This window comes from Oncorhynchus nerka, linkage group LG20, assembly GCF_034236695.1.
Source record: "Oncorhynchus nerka isolate Pitt River linkage group LG20, Oner_Uvic_2.0, whole genome shotgun sequence".
NCBI lineage: Eukaryota > Metazoa > Chordata > Actinopteri > Salmoniformes > Salmonidae > Oncorhynchus > Oncorhynchus nerka.
In genome coordinates, this window is record NC_088415.1 from 72062470 (window position 1) to 72071913 (window position 9444).

General features: G+C 38.7%; 1 protein-coding gene across 7 annotated transcripts in view; it reads left to right on the forward strand.

Annotated features, from left to right (window-relative positions):
* The first annotated feature begins 1099 nt into the window (after nucleotides 1-1099).
* The window catches only part of LOC115103082 (E3 ubiquitin-protein ligase RNF220-like), a 194510-nt gene continuing 186165 nt past the window's right edge, over nucleotides 1100-9444 (forward strand). For 2 of the 7 annotated variants that reach the window (XM_065005737.1, XM_065005739.1), the window contains exon 1: nucleotides 1100-1453. The gene's annotated coding sequence lies outside the window, so the exon portion shown is untranslated. The remainder of the gene's footprint in view (nucleotides 1454-9444) is intronic. The other 5 variants (XM_065005736.1, XM_065005738.1, XM_065005740.1 and 2 more) reach the window with 3 other exon arrangements.

The window sequence follows — 9444 nt, forward strand, 5'->3', positions numbered from 1 at the left end:
AGACCTGGTACACAGACAGGCCTCTTCCTCCTTCCCTCTAGTCACACTCAAATAGACATCATTAGCAACACAACTAAGTGATAATGTGTATGCATGCAGCCCATATGCAGGGATACTACTGAATCCCCCTCCCACATTTCCCACGTTAGGGAATTTACTGTCACAGATAGCCTTGGCACAGATAGCCTTGGCACAGATAGCCTTGGCACAGTGGCTTTGAAATGAGACTAGTCTTCACGTAAATGAAATGTTCATTTGAGGTTCATTTTGACATTCAAATATAAAGTAATTCAACAAAATAAGAGTTCAATTCACCATCGAAATACACTTTAAACACTGTATTGTACATCTACTTTACAGCATAGTCTAATAAGAATATTTTTATGTAAGGTATGTGATATTATTTACAGTAATATTTCCCTCCTATTTGATGGACTATACATGCAATTCAATATCTTTCCAGCAGGTGGACAATATCTGAACGGTCCATAGACTGGAAAAGGCAGGCAAGACAAATGCAAGTGTTTTCCTCCGTTTTTGACAACAACCCACAATAGATGATCCAAAAAATCTCTATGAGCAACATAGTATGGGTTGCACACTTAGAAAAGTAATTATGGTCACTAAGAACAATTTAAAGTCTTGCTACAAAATAAAAAGTATATATTTTGGTTTAAATGCTTTCTTGGGAATGTGGGGGTATTTTGTGTCCTGTGCTGGACGGAGCAAACTAGTTGTTGCTTTTCATACATTTAAAACTGTCCCTGACAGTTTCAACACCTTTTCATTTGTATTTAACACAGTAGGCTAATTAATTGCTTTGCATAAGCAGCTTGTTTTGAGAGGTCACCACGTATGGAACTTTGTCATTTCACGGCTACTGTAACGCGTGCGCTGTGCGTAATCATATCTTTGATTGGAAATAATATGCATGTTTTATGTACCTTTTGTTTAGAAGTGGACTTCATTTCCACTGGTCTCTTATGCAGCGAAGACAGAAGATAATTCATTCACTGTTCACAAAGCTCACTAAAACCCACCCTGGGGAAGACGGGCGGAGAGAGGGGGCTGGGGAACTGCGAATGGGGGAAAGTGGAAAGGAGAGAATGTCAGTCATTGAGCAAACCCAGCGCTGAGCGGCAGCACTGCACCTAAAACACTGTTTGCGAGCGACACATCTACCTTAGATTCAATCTCTGCTTTTTCCTCGTTATTCCTAGACTCCACGCATATTCCCTCTCTCAGCGATACATGCAACTGATACCACTCTGAACACAAGAGCTGGCACAGCTTGCCTCGCCACACAGCAACCTTGCAACGAGGTGTTAACTAGCCTACTTTCCTTTCCATGCGACTCCGTTATCTCCGGTGCTTTCGCCAGCCTGCAATTGAAAAGTTTCGGTTTTGAGGATAAACGAAATCCACGACCTTCAAAGGGATTGTTTATAACAACGTAAGTACTCCGAATGTTTAGACTGTGATTGCGTTGTGTTCTACTCTTTTACCTTTCGGGATTTTGTTGGCGTCCAACTTTTAACGCACCACGAATCTAGCTGTAGGCTATCCGACTATTTTAAGCGTGAACTCATGTTTTAATTGTCGTAGTACTTACTGATTGTGTGGTCGTCAACTCTGCCTCTTGAAATGTGAATCTTGTTTACAGTCATTGAGAATTGCATATCTTTCTTAAGACTAGCGTTTGGGATTTTTATCATCAGCCTATGTGATGCATGCGTTAGGCTACCCTACTTTTTCTTCAAAAATGCTTTGCATTCTAACTTCTGAACCCGTTGGTTTGAATCATTAGGAGCGTTTCCAAACGTTTCAAAGTCAGGGTAACTGTTAAACTTTACCTCTTGCTTTGGTCCTGAGTTGTAATTTTTACCTCATGTTTTGAACGTTGTTTTTATGCGGTCCTCTGCTCAAATTAGGTCGGGAAAGGTATCATCACTTGTGGAAAGGACAAATCACCTGACATATAACCTCCATATAGTCAACACCTATAGTTTTACTTTAAATCGAGGTAGGCCTATCAGTAGTTGAAAATTCGGAGTAGTTGTGTCCGCTACCTTAGTCAAGGCCTACAGTGGGGAACATGTCCAAGATGTTACAACATTGTTCCATCTAATGCGCGTGAACTACTTTTAGTCATCCAACGAATACCGTGGAGAAATATGACTCGTCACAGATTGAAAGTCAACGTTTTGATATCTTTGTACAAAACTCCAATTAAGCTTCCGTGTAATAAGGTGATTATAACCATACTTGCCTTTGACTATTTTAAAACACCCATTATCTATCGTAGCCTTTAATGCTTATTAAACTAAACAAAGCCATGCTTTAAGTTAATGACCGAACAGTGGCCCCAACACTGTCTGCACAGCACCATACACAATGAACACAGCTCTCACCATTGTTTTGCTAAACCTTTGCTATTTGGAAAAGTAATATTTTAACATAATCTAAACCGTGGATTAAAATGTTAGTGAAGTATATTAGTTAATAGATGAATTTAGCATTTTCTCTAAACTTGGTAACATAATGTTTTCTCTCTCTCTCTCTCTCTCTCTCTCTCTCTCTCTCTCTCTCTCTCTCTCTCTGTGTGTGTGTGTTAGAAAGAGAGAGAAAGAGAGAGAGAGAGAGAGAGAGAGAGAGAGAGAGAGAGAGGAGAAGAGAAAGAGAGAGAGAGAGAGAGAGCGAGCGTACATGAATATATTTAGAGAGAGAGAGAGCAGGTAGCCTACGTGTTGACTAAGGTTCCGTTAAGCATCAATTATGTTCACTTTAATCCTCGGAAAGAAAAAATCCTGAAATCGAAAACTAGCGGAGAAGTATTCTGAGAGGGAGCCGAGAGAAAGAATAGGGAAACACCTGTTTACTACAGACCACTACAATTTACATCCTGCCCCAAATGACTGGCTACAAACTGGAAGGTTTCCGCTTAACCGACGAGTTGTAAACGAGTTGCTCCAAAGCGTAAGGCGTTTAGGTTAATTCACAGTTGATGAATACACAAAATATGATCAAGTGCAGCTCGCTCAGCTCGCTCTCTAACGATAAGCGGTTGACGATGCGGCTTTTCTTCAAGAAATAATAGTTTTGGAAAGAAAGAAAACAACCTTTAACTTTCATGAGCAGTTTATAAAATATCAATCTAATTTGACTTAATAAAACGTTTTATAATTTTTCAATCATCTTATAATATAACGTTTTAGATATTATATAATAATTATAAAACGTTTTAAATAAAATGTAAGCTAAAAGGGAACAAGGTTAGCAAGGTGCGTTGTGTCTTTCAACAGTAGCCTAGCCTATATTTTTCATCCGTGATCCTTTTAATCTAAAATGTTTGCTTTCAAAATATAATAAATTGTCTGTGTATGTTGACATGCCAAATCATCTTTATAGCTGTTATAACGGAGGGATGCAATTGATCTTTTTTTTGTCAACTGGAAAGATTAGAGTCCTATGAGAGTCATATCCACCAGTCGACGCAGACAAACGTTTCCATATTTTTTATGACATTATATTGGCCTAATTGATATAGTCTAAGTGTGTAGGCTATAATTGGCTATTTCGATTTTTGAAAACTTTTAACATTCTTATTTCACAAACATGACGTGAAAAAAACGGTCAAATTATTATTGCCTAATTTATTCCTATAGGCTTACTCACCCGTTTTATTTTCCACTAAAACACACTTTCATCGCTTCGGTTGATTTATCAGCATAGTTTATCAGCATAGTCTCACACTTTTTTCAAACTTCCTATTTTTCTATTAGCCTATGTTCAATTATGGACATCAAAAAGGAAGTGCTAGGCCTAACATGCTCTCTGACATGCGTTTAATTTTTTCGCAGTAGGCCTATTTCTGCGTCTGATTATTTCTCTAATCATGGTAGGTTTTCAACAAGTAAAAAGTTAGGTTTTGGCATATGGTTTAGTATCTTAGGCTAATTGAAACATCATCATTTAGATGGTACGCCTGTTATGTGATGAACCTCTAAATATCAATAAAATAAGGATATTTTGGTTATTCTAAAATCATTGAGTAGCAGGTGAAATAGACACCTGATCTTTTCACAGCGAAATAATTTGTAGAGAAGAATGAGGTTATGAAAAATATCTTTAACAAGTCCAGTTTTGAACCGATATTACACCTGTTGGGATTGTTATCCTTATTTTTAGGCTATTTAGTCCTTGTTGCTAAAGGACAATGTTATGTGAATTAATCAACTTCGTGTACGCCTAGAATATAGCTGAATTTTCCACTTAGCCTATTGAAATGATTGTCTACTCCGTCTCTGCTTTGCGTCTCTTCACTGTGGCCTGGGAAGAGTTAAGCAAAAAAATCAAAGTCGATGTCGGAAGAAAAGTAACACATTATTTATTTGTTAGCGTTTCGATTTTCCCTCCAGTCCTTCTTTTCTATCCCTTTCAGCAGCGATGTCAGCTGTTATTGCTTCCCATTGATCCTCTTGCAAGTGAGAACTGAACTAAAATTAATGTCGAATCCAGAGCACGGATCAATAGCTAGAGTTATTTTAATCTGGATTTGAACGCTGTTTGGAATTAAAAAACCGGAGAGCAAGCAGGCGGAATGAAACACTGTTAGCAAATAGGAGAGCTTCTTCTTCTCTGTGTGGTTCGAGAGCTGAACTATTGCGAAGGAAAGGAGAAAGAATCGTTGATTTACTCAAATTAGGCTACTCTTCATATTTGATCAATAGGGAATTATTAACGTCATGATATGCATTAAATATCGTAACTTGATATGCTACTGATCCTCCGTTTGGTCCAGACTTACACAAACCCAGATGACATAGATAGTAAATTAACTATGGATTACTCTATCGCGTCGTCTTGATGACCCTTGGTCTATTAATTCCTATCGATATATAGGCTAGGCTACTAATTCCTCGTTCTTTATCAAAAGCAGAATGGTCCCCCCCCACCACATCCCCTCCATCACGTCCCTACTAAAGTTTATATTTTGTTTTGCTAATAAACACTTGACTGGATGCTAATTTGCCATGCAGATGGTGGCATGGTATGGTAATTGAAATAAACGGTAAATAACAAGTGTTTGAACATATGGGTTTAGGATAAATATCTCGCTCATGCACTCACGGTTTCACTGTATGCATCTTAGATTCGTTTTTGATATGCATTCATTATTTTGAATATTTGTAGGTTAGTCAATGCCTTGTGTGGAATGTTTAATCAAGGGAAGACGTTTCCCCTTCATTCATATTACAATATTCTGACCATTTCACTTCCCCCGTCGTTTAGCTCATTCTGTTTCCTAATGATTTTTTTTGACAGTGCAAATATTACTTGAAATGCTGTTTCAAATAAGGTTGTCTGGTTTTCTTTGTTGTGCGCTCGGTCTGTACAACCATGATGAGAACATTGTAGTGGCTAATTCGTTTCATATTGCGATATTCAATCTGAATAATCATACAATTTATCGGTTTTATTATTTCCTTTGTGTATGCCTATATTGTTTTCAGTCATCCGTTACATGGCAATATTTGCATCGCGTTGCGACTAGTCTTAGTTTAAAAAAATATTCCCTTCATTTTTTGGGGGGTGATTTGACCAAAGTTTTGGTCAGTCTTGTGGATATAGCTATTTGCGTTTTATGTCTGTCAGGGACTTAACTTCAATATTATTTTCTCTTTATTATTGTATTTTGTTGCTTTCTGTCACGAGTGCTTTTTGAATTGAGTGTACAAATCAGAGTCTCCAATACTTAATAGCTCTGGAACTAGTTATATATGCAGGAAAATGTACTTTTATTGTTTTTTCCAATGTACACATGTGTAGGATATTACTATTATGATGTTATAAAAGAATGCATTTTATTGACAAATAATTGCAAACTATATTGAATAATGTTCCATTTTGATTAATGTTGCTTGTTTCCATTTAGTAGCATATTGCTAGATATTTCCAATAGCCGTTTCAACGGTTTGACTGAATTGTATAGTAGTGTTATAGCGTGAGAGACATTGAGAACAGGAGACAGTTCGGAGTTAGGCTGTCTAATGTGATGAGGTTTGTACAATATAGTTATCAGATATTTTCTTTCTCAGATTTCACCATTTGTCAATGATCTGGATGTAAATTTCAGAGCTTGGAAATAAGTTAATTTTCACATCCTGCCCAGAAGGCATTATCAGTGCATTTGCTTCAATCGATTGTAGACAGATATCTTTGTGTACTTATTATCTTCCTACAGTCATGGCTTGGGAGTGGAAAGGCACTTGTTCCGATATGGCTGATTGACACACACACACACACACACACACACGCACGCACGCACACACACACACACACACACACACACACACACACACACACACACATACACACACACACACATATTCATGAATTATGAAAGCGTAGTTACTTGTGTCTTGAAGTCTTCTAAACTTCAGTTTCATGGCACTGCTCCTGTAATGAGAAGCCTGCCGTGTTGGCTGAGTTATTGTGTTGTGTTTTATATGTTGAGCTGGCCAACAAGTTGTCATAAGAAGACTTTGGGGCAGGCCATCACTGTGCTGTTCACTGTATGTTATTGAACATCCAGTGACTGGCCAGGTAGGCCAGTGGTGTCCTCATTCCTCAGTCCAGTCCAGGGCTCACTGTCCCCAGGCTCAGCCCAAGCCCTATGCTCTCTCTCTCTCTCTCTCTCTCTCTCTCTCTCTCTCTCTCTCTCTCTCTCTCTCTCTCTCTCTCTCTCTCCCTCTCTCTTCCCCCCCTCCCTCTCTCTTTTTCTCCCTCTCTCACTTTCTCTCCTCTATTTACAAAGAGGTTGCACGGCTTCAGTGAGTGAGATGGTCAGGGGTGAGAGACAGAAAGAGAGTGGGGTTCTCTTTGTAGTCCACTGCTGGCTTTGGCGCCCTGGGAGCCAGACACGACACCTTGCAAATAATCTGGGCTTAACAAGGAATTAGTTGGTTCAGGTGGGTTGTGTGTGGCAAACAGTCCATCGGCCCCTGAAATGAATAGCCTAGGCAGGTCAGGAAACATAAAAAAAATGATTTTGTCTGAATCAATGTGTTTCACTGTCCTTTTAGCTTCACAAAGGCTTATTTAGAAAGTAAACCCCCTTCTCCTTTTGGCAGTTCGACCTGAATGTCACTTTGGGTTGGTCACACACCAAGCCAATGGTTCAAATATACACAAAAGGAAAGAGTGTGCTTGGATTTGTGGGTGAAAGACATCTCGTAAAGATTTTGAAAAGACTGATTAGGCCTACACCACTCTGTGTCATACACTCCAATGGAATGTATTGGTTGTTAGTGAACTGCCATTCGAGCAGTGTGGCACAGCTTGTCCAATCCTTATTGATTTTGCAGCTGAATATGCCCAAGTGGCATTATTGTATCCTTCACTGAGCGCCGGCTCTGATATTAAATCTTACTTTCATATTTGTCAGCACTGCAGCATATTCGGTGGAGAAACAGCAGCTGCTGTTGGTACATTTTATTGAAATACTATCTATATAGATTTCATATTGGCGAGTGAGCAGGTGATTTTGATTCAGAAGGAACATTTGAGCTACGACAGTGTGTACAGAGTCACAGAGGCACACATCAATGACTCTATTTCAATAGTATTGACTGTCCTTCGGACATCAGCCACAACTGGCTGTCTAGAATACTGAGTGAGCTTTCCGCTGGGACGCGAACACACCCGGCCAGCCCATCCACCACACAGACAGTTGACTCTGCCTGTCGCGAACACACCCGGCCAGCCCATCCACCACACAGACCGTTGACTCTGCCTGTCGCGAACACGCCCGGCCAGCCCATCCACCACACAGTCAGTTGACTCTGCCTGTCGCGAACACGCCCGGCCAGCCCATCCACCACACAGACAGTTGACTCTGCCTGTCGCGAACACGCCCGGCCAGCCCATCCACCACACAGTCAGTTGACTCTGCCTGTCGCGAACACGCCCGGCCAGCCCATCCACCACACAGACAGTTGACTCTGCCTGTCGCGAACACGCCCGGCCAGCCCATCCACCACACAGACAGTTGACTCTGCCTGTCGCGAACAGACCCGGCCAGCCCATCCACCACACAGACAGTTGACTCTGCCTGTCGCTAACACACCCGGCCAGCCCATCCACCACACAGACAGTTGACTCTGCCTGTCGCGAACACACCTGGCCAGCCCATCCACCACACAGACAGTTGCCTCTGCCTGTCTGTGTCACAACAGCAAATATTTGATGCCACACTCCCTGTTTCAAGCGGCTAAAATCTATTAGACTTTTACCTACATGATTGGGTTTTTACAATTTTTAGTGAAGTCTCGTATAAAAAATATCTTCGATAATGTGAAGAGGTTTTGTCCCCTTTAGACTGAGTGGTTTTTAGGTGCCTATAAAATGACAAGGGATTGTTTTGGAAGTGAAACAGTGTAATTAGCTGCTCTGAAATGTGCCAACATCTTCTCCCTATGTGCAGTAGAATCACATGAAGATGAGGAGTGAATAAACACCTCTTATGTTTCATAGTAATGTTTCATAGTAATAGTAATGTTTAATAGTAATGTTTCATAGTAAAGTTGAATAGTAATAGTAATGTCTCATAGTAATGTTTCACAGTAATAGTAATGTTCCATAATAATGTTTCATATTAATAATAATGTTTCATAGTAATGCTTCAGAGTAATACTAATGTTTCATAGTAATGTTTCAGAGTAATAGTAATGTTTAATAGTAATGTTTCCCAGTAATAGTAATGTTTCATAGTAATAGTAATGTTTCATAGTAATAGTAATGTTTCATAGTAATGTTTCATAGCAATGGTAATGTTTCATAGCAATAGTAATGTTTCATAGTAATGTTTCATAGTAATAGTAATGTGTCATAGTAATGTTTCATAGTAATAGTAATGTCTCATAGTAATGTTTCACAGTAATAGTAATGTCTCATAGTAATGTTTCACAGTAATAGTAATGTCCCATAATAATGTTTCATATTAATAATAATGTTTCATAGTAATGCTTCAGACTAATACTAATGTTTCATAGTAATGTTTCAGAGTAATAGTAATGTTTCATAGTAATGTTTCATATTAATAGTAATGTTGCATAGTAATAGTATTGTTTCATAGTAATGTTTCAGAGTAATAGTAATGTTTCACAGTAATAGTAATGTTTCATAGTAATGTTTCATAGTAATATTAATGTTTCATAGTAATAGTAATATTGCATAGTAATAGTAATGTTTCATAGTAATGTTTCACAGTAATAGTAATGTTTCATAGTAATGTTTCATAGTAATAGTAATGTTCCATAGTAATAGTAATGTTTCATAGTAATGTTTCATAGCAATGGTAATGTTTCATAGTAATAGTAATGTTTCATAATAATGTTTCACAGTAATAGTAATGTTTCATAGTAATGTTTCATAGTAATAGTA